The 10,372-nt window shown below is 44.6% G+C and overlaps 1 long non-coding RNA gene across 1 annotated transcript; it reads right to left on the minus strand.

The window, feature by feature from the left end:
- Positions 1-1,603: 1,603 nt before the first annotated feature.
- On the minus strand, positions 1,604-9,979 carry LOC147030562 (uncharacterized). Its single transcript, XR_015055800.1, has 3 exons — positions 9,880-9,979; positions 3,829-3,898; positions 1,604-3,615 (listed from the first exon to the last, which is right to left on the minus strand). It is a non-coding gene; the product is annotated as an uncharacterized LOC147030562 (long non-coding RNA).
- Between the last annotated feature and the right edge of the window lie 393 nt (positions 9,980-10,372).

Consider the following 10,372-nt stretch of genomic DNA (forward strand, 5'->3'; position numbering starts at 1 on the left):
TTGATCCATGAATTTGCATATAGCGGCCTCACTCCAACGCCCTGGAGGCGGGGCCAAATCGCCCCAGCTCGCCGATAGGACGGAACAGAAGTGGGCGTGAGTTGTTTTTGATCCGTTTTTCTTCGGAAAGTCTGTGATGTCTCTGAACACGCTGCTCGGTGCGCGCCCCGCACGAGTCCAGCATCGGCGCCCACAAGTGGCGCGAGAATGGTGGCGATGCGACGGTGGCGAGTTGTGACGGTAAAGGTCGTGGCTGTTGTTGTGAAGCGGCGTTGTGGTTGGTGGCTGTTGTTGTGAAGCGGCGTTGTGGTTGGTGGTTGTTGTTGTGAAGCGGCGTTGTGGTTGGTGGTTGTTGTTGTGAAGCGGCGTTGTGGTTGGTGGTTGTTGTTGTGATGGCTGTTGAGATGTGGTTGGTGGTGGTAGTAATGGCGGCTGGTCCAAAATAAAGATAGTAAAAGAAAAACGGCTATCCTGAAGAGTCGCAGCCCGAGTGAATGACATTTATTCCCTCTAGACAACGGGTTTGGGCCTAACTACACATATACTTACCGAGATATCTCACCTAAGGGACCTGAATGGTGGTTTGTGAATTTCGTCAACCACAACAATATATATATATATATATATATATATATATATATATATATATATATATATATATATATATTTATATATATGTAAAAGGTCAGGGGGTGTGGGAGAGAAGGACCATAGCTGGAATGTCAAAAGAATAGTATGGATAAGTTGCATGCAATATCTGCACTGAGGAGGTAGTGAGCGTTCATCATAGAGCAGTATAGGGTAAGGATGTTTTGTGCAAAACCTTCTGTCTTCAGGCGAGGCCAGGTGAAGGAATTGAGGTGAGTGGAAATGGACACATAAAAGCTTGGGGAATCGCCCTGCTGGCCGCTTCACGTAGGACCACACACCCTGCAGTATAGTGTGTTTCAAAGGTCCTGGACGGAGGTGGGATGCCCTTGCAGAGGCACCATCCCACACGGTAGGACAGTCAATTAATGCCTGGGGGATTGCCAAATGGAGCCCCTGAACGACTGGCGGAAAGTAAACGCAGCGATGTGCTGCTCTGGGGCATGCTCCCATACCTCTGCGCAAAGAATGAGGGGAAGTGCAAGGTGGACAACAAAAAAGGAGAGCACCCTGGTGACAAAACGAGGGTTACGTGACCAAATCTCTGAGAGGCGACAGGCCTCGCACACCAGTGGAAATGTGACACGCAAGGGTAAAAGCGTGTTACAGTGAACTTTGCTCCCAGAAGCCATGCCTCACTCCGAGTCCCATAAAAGACAGTCCCTTTACATATGATTCAGAGAACGGGGCTGACTTGTGACCAAGGAATGGATTGAGAGACCATGAGAGCCTGCCTACATTTGAGAGCTGTGGTATATTTTCATATATATATATATATATATATATATATATATATATATATATATATATATATATATATATATATATATATATATATATATATATATATATATATATTTCATTCGACAGCGTGAAGCCGAGAAAGGTGGGAGGCAGGAGCACCAGCCCAGAGGGGAGAGCAGTACTCCATCAGGCTACGGACAAAAGCTTTGTAAGTGGTCAGGAGCTCAAGAGGGCCGAGGAAGGACTTTGCACGACGGAGGATTCCCAGTCGGCGACTGGCTTTTGAGGCGAGGTTGGAAATGTGACTTTCCCAGGAAAGGTCATGGCAGATCGTGAGACCCAGAAGCTTGAAAGAAAAGACTTCTAGGATTTCTAAAGAAATCCTAAAAAAAGAAAAAAAAGAAAAGAAAAGAAAAGACTTGTGTGAAGAATTAATGTAACGATGTGTGAAGGGTTCATTGTGTTTGAAGGGTCAAGTTGTGTTCTTTGTGACACTGCATTCTGTAAGTGCGTGCCTTTACCTCCTTTATAAATTGTTTCCACCATTGGTTTGACCTGGCATGTAATAAATGGATGGGAGGTTTTACCCCATTGATTTGATGCGCGTTTATCAAACATCCGATCTTCGGTTTTGCTCGGGCCGTAGGTAATAAATAGATTAAGTTGGGAAATCGAGAGCCTGGTACCCCATCTGGGAGGCCCGAAGTCACCAGGAAGGTTACGCGAGAGTTGAGCACGAAGACCCTCCCGGATTTAGTCACCTCGGACGGCATCCACGGTTACTTTGCAACCATCCGTGGTTGCTTATCAACCAATTTGGTCGTGGAGTTATCCGTGGCTCGTCGGCTTCAAGGTCGGTGGTTGGGAAGTGGGTCTGAGTCACCGGCTTGTGAGCCATGCACTCCCCAAACCCATAACAATAATGTTGGTTCTTTTTCATTTTTATGGATTTCGATGGGACATCCAGATTTATATTGTCCCCTTCAAATGACAGCGTGGTTAGGCCTCAGTCACATTTGCCACGGCGGCCGTGGGGTCTACAAAATCTCCGGCCACGAGAAATTATAGGGCGGCCGCAGTATTTCCACGGTCACACAATGTAGCAGTCACATATGTTTTTATTTTTCGGGGAGCCGCACAGCATATTTATAAATTGTGGAGACCGAAAACGTGGGGGTGCCGTACGGTCTTTGATTTGATGTTGCACGGTGACCTTAGGGCGTTCCTGCGGCGGCCATAGAATTTTCAAGGCAGACGCAAGGCGACCGCAAGGGGGGCCCTAAGGCGAACGTGCGGCCAGACGGACGGTAACGAGTGGGTTTTTTTTTTCTTTTTTTTTACCAGTTCTTTTGTTTCGTCTTGTCGAATTGTTGCGGCGAACGTAGAAATGAAAAAAGTTATAATTCCGCGCTATAATCCCACGGCGACCCCTACGGCCTGTAAAATATAGCCAAACGGCGTAGGGCCACCTCAGAAACTCTGCGGCCGCCACACGTTTGTCAATTCAGAGGGCGTACGGCCGCCGTATCCTCACCGTAGAGAAAATGTGACTTAGGCCTTAGCAATGCCTTGTCCCCTATTGGAATCACGCAAAATAAAAAAAGCGCCTTTGTCAAATTTTTCTTCCTCTTTCAATTAATTGAAGATAAAATAGCTGAGAAGTGAGGCAAGCAGCACTACAAACTCAGCTATCCTGCCCTTGCCGGGTTTCTTCTTTCTTGTTTGAGTGACATTTTGGGGGTCCTTCACATATGTTTCCAAAATGGAGGAATTATTGCCCTAAACCTGCAGCCTTTGATCATACATTTACACCTTTCCCTTGACTTCTTCCCTGTCCTCCCCCCATTTCCTTTCCATTATTTTCCTCAATTCACTGCCCGTACACTTCCACCCCTTTATTGTGTGTATCCAATATCAAGATGGCCCGCTATAATAGATGGAGCCTTTCCCAAAGCCCCCAATCATCAAACTGTTTAAACTTATGCTGGGAAGACAGGTCAATGACTTCTCAAAATGCCTTTTTTGATCGAAGTTGCTGCACTATTGAGAGGACAAAAGCATGGTCACCTTTTTTGGAAGGAATTCACTTCTGGGTTTTTTGGTATCACAGCTGCCCACATCTCTCCTCTTGAAAGTGGGTCCAGCGATGCTGCAGACTCATTGATTGGTGGCCTTTGCACTCAGGTCAATCATCGCCTTTCCTGCTGAGTTGAAACTTGGATTCTGTGGGGCAGACACCAATTTACCTGGGGATTTCAAGGGGGAATGGGCACCAGTCCCTTCTGTAGGAGCTGCAACATTGCATCTGAGAGACATGACAACACACCTTGTTGATGTAACACATTTCTCGCAATCATGTTATGGATGGCTCTTTGTCTTTGAAATGTAATGATATCAGAAATTTGTTTGGTTTGATCAAAGATGAAATTTTTTTACCTGAGATTGTTGAAAGTGGAGACTTTTATCAACAATGTCTTGTTCTCATGTAGGATGGAAGATTTTACATCTAATTACACGATGGACAAGAACAATGGGCGACATTATTCATCTTTTTCAAGAATTACAATACACAATGGGCAAATTAACACAATATGTGCGATTGGAACCTGGAATCTCAGAATCATGACCCAACGCTCAGACGAAAACTGAAACATGAGGGTAAAAACTAAAGCAAACTGATATACGAAGTAATCACGTGGCATTTTCATTATTAAAAATAAATAAATTATTTTCTGCTTTTTATAATTGTAAAAATTTTATCAAAACTTCAACAAAAAACTAAAAATAGTTTTATAACTATTTCATCTAAGAAATCACTGCTTATTAATTATTATTGTATAATCACTTTATTTACTGGCAAATGCATCCCATTTCTCACTGACGGGAATATTAAGACTGGGGGGGGCGGTGGGGGAGGAGGGGGAGTGGGAAGGGAGGGGGAGTGACTAAGGGGAGGGAAGGCGGAGAGAGGGGAGTGAGGGAAGGTGGCGAGAGGGGAGAGGAGGGATGGTGGCATGAGGGGAGGGAAAGTGTTACGAGGAAAGGGAAGGGAAGGTGGTGTGAGAGAAGGGGAGGGAGGGCGGTGTGAGGGAAGGGGGGGGGAGGGAGGGCGGGGGGAGGGAAGGCGGTGTGAGGGAAGGCGGTGTGAGGGAAGGCGGTGTGAGGGAAGGCGAGGGAAAGTGGCATGAGGGAAGGGGAGGGATGGAGGCGTGAGGGAAGGAGAGGGAAGGCGGCGTGAGGGAAGGAGAGGGAAGGCGGCGTGAGGGAAGGAGAGGGAAGGCGGCGTGAGGGAAGGCGGAGTGAGGGAAAGCGGCATGAGGGAAGGTGGCATGAGGGAAAGCGGAATGAGGGAAGGTGGCATGAGAGAAAGGGAGGGAAAGCGGCATGAGGGAAGGTGGCATGAGGGAAAGGGAGGGAAAGCGGCATGAGGGAAGGGGAGGGAAGGTGGCGTGAGGGAAGGGGAGGGCAGGCGGCATGAGGGATGAGGAGGGCAGGTAGTCTGGGGGAAGGGGAGTGCAGGCGGCATGAAGTAAAGGACAGGAGGCGGGAGGGAAGGAACAGGCAACGTGAGGGGAGGGAAAAGTGGCGTGAGGTGGTGGGGAAGGTGGTGAGATGTGCTGGGGAAGGTGGGGTGAAGTCGTGGAGAAGGCGTCGTGGGGTGGTGGAGAAGGCGGCATGAGGTGGTGGAGAAGGCGGTGTGAGGTGGTGGAGAAGGCGGCGTGAGGTGGTGGAGAAGGCGGCGTGAGGTGGTGGAGAAGGCAGCGTGAGGTGGTGGAGAAGGCGGGGTGGGGTGGTGGGGAAGGTGCCGTGAGGTGGTGGGGAAAGCGGCGTTGGATGGTGGGGAAGGCAGCGTGAGGTGGTGGGGAAGGCAGCATGAGATGGTGGGGAAGGTAGCGTGAGTTGGTGGGGAAGGCAGCCCGAGGGGAGTGGAGGAGAGCGTGAGGGGAGGGGAAGGTTTCTTTTCAATACAATATTTTAATAAGTGATGAGTTTCCCAATTGTTATAAAATGACCATATATTAATAATATTTTTCATGAAGCATCTTAAATATGCAAAGTTACAATTGTGGGTGGAGTCAGGCCAGCTGAACAACCAATCGGTGGGAAGGATTGTTACACACATACACACACAATTATATAAGATATATAGAGGGTGTTCCAAAAGGCCCAGACAATTTTGATTGTTAATATATTTAGAACCAAAAATGATACAACAATACCCTTTGGCTTACATGATAAAGAAACTCAAAAGGTTTTGTGCACACCATCAATACACTTCAATGTGAGCTCCATTTCTCACACGCAGGACATCAAGGTGGTACTCGAGTTCTTGCCATGTTTGGCTCAGCATGTTTGCATCCACCAGTGCGCATGCAGCTGTAATCTGAGAATGAAGATCTTGCAGGTTTGCCACCTTGGTGTTGTAGACATCTTTGACAAACCACCACAGAAAAAAAATTAAGTGGGGTTATGTCTGGTGATTACGTTGGGGCCAGGCGGTTTATCCGTCTCAGCCAATCCACCGACCTGGAAATTTTTCATCCAGATGGCTCGAACAACGAAGACCCAATGAAGGGGAGCGCCGTCCTGTTGAAAAAATATATTGGGTTGCAGGTCTTCAACCTCTGGGAAGGTGAATCCTTCAAACATGTTCATGTATATTGTTGAGGCCACTATATCCTCTGCAAAGAACACCATCTGATGAAGCAGGCACGGAGAAGACCACACCACACATTGACCTTTGGACTGTTGCGTACGTGTTCAATGACCACTTGGGGGTTTTGAGAGCCCCAGAACCTCACCTTGTGTTGGTAGTCCTTCCACAAAACATGAAAGCAAGCTTGGTCTGTGAACATGACCTTTTTCAGGTAATCTTCGTCATCCTCAATGCGACTGAGCATCTCCATAGCAAATGCTTTGCATTTGGGTCTGCCATTTGATTTGAGTTCCTGCAGAATCGGCACCTTATAGGCAGAAAGCTTCAGTCTTGGTCGTCCCAATTTTCTGGATGTGCATCAAATTGATTTTCTGAGACTTTGTTGAAATGATTCACACACTCGTTTGGCGTCTGCTGCACTTGTGCTTGGTCGACTCGTACTTTTCTGTTTCTGACAACTTCCAGTCTCCTTAAACCTCTTGTGCCACTCTCTGATACTAGTCTGCGATGGCGGATTCCTTGCATACCTTGTACCGAAATTACGCTGAACTTGCTTATCGGGTCTCGTCTCGAATAAACCATTCGACGAACTGAACTTTATTTTGTGGCGTCACCATTTTCTTTCAAATTAAACCACCAGACCTGAAAATAAAGAAAACGATGTGAGTTTCAGTGTCATATAAAACAAATAGTAATAAAACAAAGGGGTCATGATTTACAGACCAAGCTGTGAAGTTTTCAAAGTTTTGTGCCGAGGGCTCTCTTCAGGATCGTAACTGAGCCCAGGACGGCTTCCAACTGCAATTAATTTGTAGTGATTTTCCCAGGGATGGTTTTTAATACCTCTGTGAGGTTCTTTATCATCATTCCCATGAGGTTCTTCGTCATGACTGGTACAACTTTGGCATTCTTCAGCTTCCAGGATATTTTCACTTCATGCTTGAGGTCTTGGGATTTGGTCATTTTCTTGATTTCTACATCGTGACTCCAAAATCACCGGTTTAACACCTCAATTAGCAATGCCTTCTTCTCTTTTTTTGCATCAAAGTATGATATCTGGTCGCAATGCTTTGTTTCTGATGTTCACGCCCGATGGGATCATAAGGTCGTCCGTGAGCGGTACTTCAATGTTTTCAGTGATTGCTGTTGGTTCATTCTCCCAAAAATTTTCTGGAATTGGAATATCAAAGTTTTTGCAGATGTGCCAGCGAATTACTTCACAAACTCTGTCGTTGTGTGTGCATCTGATCTGTCATGTTTTTTGTTTTTCTTTCTTATTCGGCCATGAAGTGTCACATATCATTCTCTTTGCCAACCAAACCTCTACCCCTCACCTGTCTTTTTTCCCCTCCTCTCCCCCAACCTTTTCTCTCACTCTGTCACCTCCTCGCTCCTCCCTCATAAAATGCAGCCCTCTCCTCCCACACCTCTGTCGCTCTCTTGCTATCTCTGCCTGTGTGTGTGTCTTTCTCTCCCTCTCACACCCCTCCCTCCCACCATGAATAGCAACATTTGGTGAGGTGTCACTCTCTCCACCTCCCCCTATAGCTCCCCCCTTCCATCATCCTCTCTGCCTCCCCACCCCCACTCACCTTACACCCACATCCTCCTCCTCCTCTCTCTCTCTCTCTCTCTCTCTCTCTCTCTCTCTCTCTCTCTCTCTCTCTCTCTCTCTCTCTCTCTCTCTCTCTCTCCCTTTATTTTCCCCATCAGACACCAGCTGTTCTCAGCGACTGATTGCCTCCACCACCAAAGTTCTTCTGTGTGTCTGTGAGCAGGATATCTCAAAAAGTAATGGACGAATTCGGACGAATCAAGATTGGGTTATTTCGACTTGATCAAAACATCAAGAAGATTGATGTCTCGAGCTGTCGCAAATTTGTTGTACCATGGCAATGATGGGCAATATCGCCTCATATCCTTGTTTGAGGTCGTTTGTGATCATGTGACAACTACTTATACTCAACGTGGTCCCATGGAGATTGTGGAGCCTTTGTATATTAATTTACATTCTGCATACGGAGTATAAATAATTCAATGCAATTGGTTTGATTCCCGACAAATAATTCACCTTCGAACGTGATGCGGAAGTGCCGACGCGTAAGCCAAACTGCGCCCCTCTCCCCACATTGTCCAGAGCAGTTATTTATTGTTTTAACATCGATTTGATGAAGAATGGCAATTTTTTTTGTGTGATGTTGACTTAACGTGCAATACAATAATAATGTGTTGCAGCAAATTTCGGGGCAATTGGCCTAGGGGTATGGAATTGCATAAAAATCAAAGAAAAGGTTTCACGCAGAAACAACTCGCTCTTTTATAATATATATATATATATATATATATATATATATATATATATATATATATATATATATATATACATATATATATATACATATATATATATATATACATATATATATATATATATATACATATATATATATACATATATATATATATATATACATATATATATATATATATACTCGGACAGTACTCACCCCCTGGGTGGGGAGAGTTGTGCATTACTTGCTAAAAAAAAGTAAAGTCTGTATATTGTAAAAAAACCATTTTGATGTTTGTGTGTTGTGTGTCTCGAGGGTCGACAGTGTCTCAATGGTGTAAACGTTAAAAAGGGTCTAAGTGGTCTGAGAGGTCAAAAGGGTCCAAAGGAATTATAAGGGTCTTCAGAGTTCTAAAGGTCTAAACTCTAAAGTGTATGTTCCAATAGTCGTTAGGTTTTGAGGGAGTCTAAGAGATTTAAAAGACAAAAATGGTCTAAAAGTTTCCTTCTGTATCAATATTGTCCACTCTGTGCATCCTCTCCTGCCCTCCCATTCCTCCCCACACTCATTGTTTGTCCAATTATCCTTCTATCTTGGCCTTCAACTCTGCTGTTGGTGTTTCCTCCCTCTCTCTCTGCTGTTCCATTTGTCCTGTTGCGTCCTGATCCGTTCAGTGTAAAAGTACGAGCTCTTCCGCAAGCTCCGACGATGTATATAAAAAGGGAGGGGTCTCGGAGTCTATACGCTCTAAAGGGGTATAAAGGTCTAAATTGTCTAAGTCTTAAGGTGTCTAATGGGTCGAAAGGGTCAGGGGTCTTAAAAGGTCAAAAGCGTGATATGTTCGAATAGTTGTGATGGGTGTAAATGGGTCTAAGGGTCAAAACTTCAAAAGGTAAAATGGGTTTAAAGGATCTGTAGGATCTCAATGGGTCTGAAAGTCTCGTGGGGTCATAGGGGTCGAAAAGATGAAAATTCTGATGGAGGTCTAAAGGGTCGAAAGTGTCAAAAGCTCTAAGGGGTCGAAAGCAGTCGAAAGGTTAAAAAGGTTTGTAATGAATACACATAGTTATGGTGCAACTGACATTCATACAGTATGTAGTTAAGAGAAAGAAGTATATAGTTACACACATATATGTGTACATATATATATATATATATATATATATATATATATATAATATATATACAGTCATGCGCCGCTTAACGACGTTCCGGGCAACGACGGATCGCATATACGACGGATCTGCCAGCTCTGAAAAAAAAGAAAAGAAAAAAAAAATGAAAAAAAAAAGTAACTGAAAATTTCCTATCGCCGAGTGATGTAGCCTCGTTTAAAAATAGCACATACAATTATGTACACTGTACAGTACATAATACTTCATAATGATAAACGACAGTGTGGCCCTGTTATAATGCGATCGTTGAGGTCCATAAAATGTCATCGCGAAAGAAGCAGGGTCGTGCTACATCGGGATTCAAGGAAATCGGCTTTCAAACTGAACCAATATTTCCACGTTTACCTTCCAGCAAGTAAATTACCTTTGAATTGAAGAATTCCGCGAATAAATCGTTGTTCTTAGTCGACATTAAAACACATTTATTTTTAGTGAAGCTTTTCATGTTGTTGAAACAATCGCACTGTTCCGAAAATATATATATCACAATTGACAGGAGCTCGTTTCTTCATTTGTAAATTATAACATCGATGCATTGATTACGTATTTATAAAATCCAAACGCTAATTATTCACCTTTCTATAATCGATGCGAGAGGAGATTGCAAGCTGCTGCTAATAACACCGATGGCCGGCATGAACAGCACAAAGGTAAATCTAACGTGTCTTCCGTCTCTCTTGGATGTGTTACAATTGCCCACAGTATTCAGTGCAGTAACATGCTGTACAGGTTTGTATCCGAGGAGCAATAGGCCTCACCATATAGCCTTGGTGTCTAGATTTGTGTAAGTACGATGTTCGAAAACGAAAAAAAAGATGATGTTCGCACAACGACGACCTCGCTTAACGACACGTTTC

This window comes from Eptatretus burgeri, chromosome 3 (genome assembly GCF_056783735.1).
Source record: "Eptatretus burgeri isolate ZD-2024b chromosome 3, Ebu_testis_v1, whole genome shotgun sequence".
Taxonomy (NCBI): Eukaryota; Metazoa; Chordata; class Myxini; order Myxiniformes; family Myxinidae; genus Eptatretus; species Eptatretus burgeri.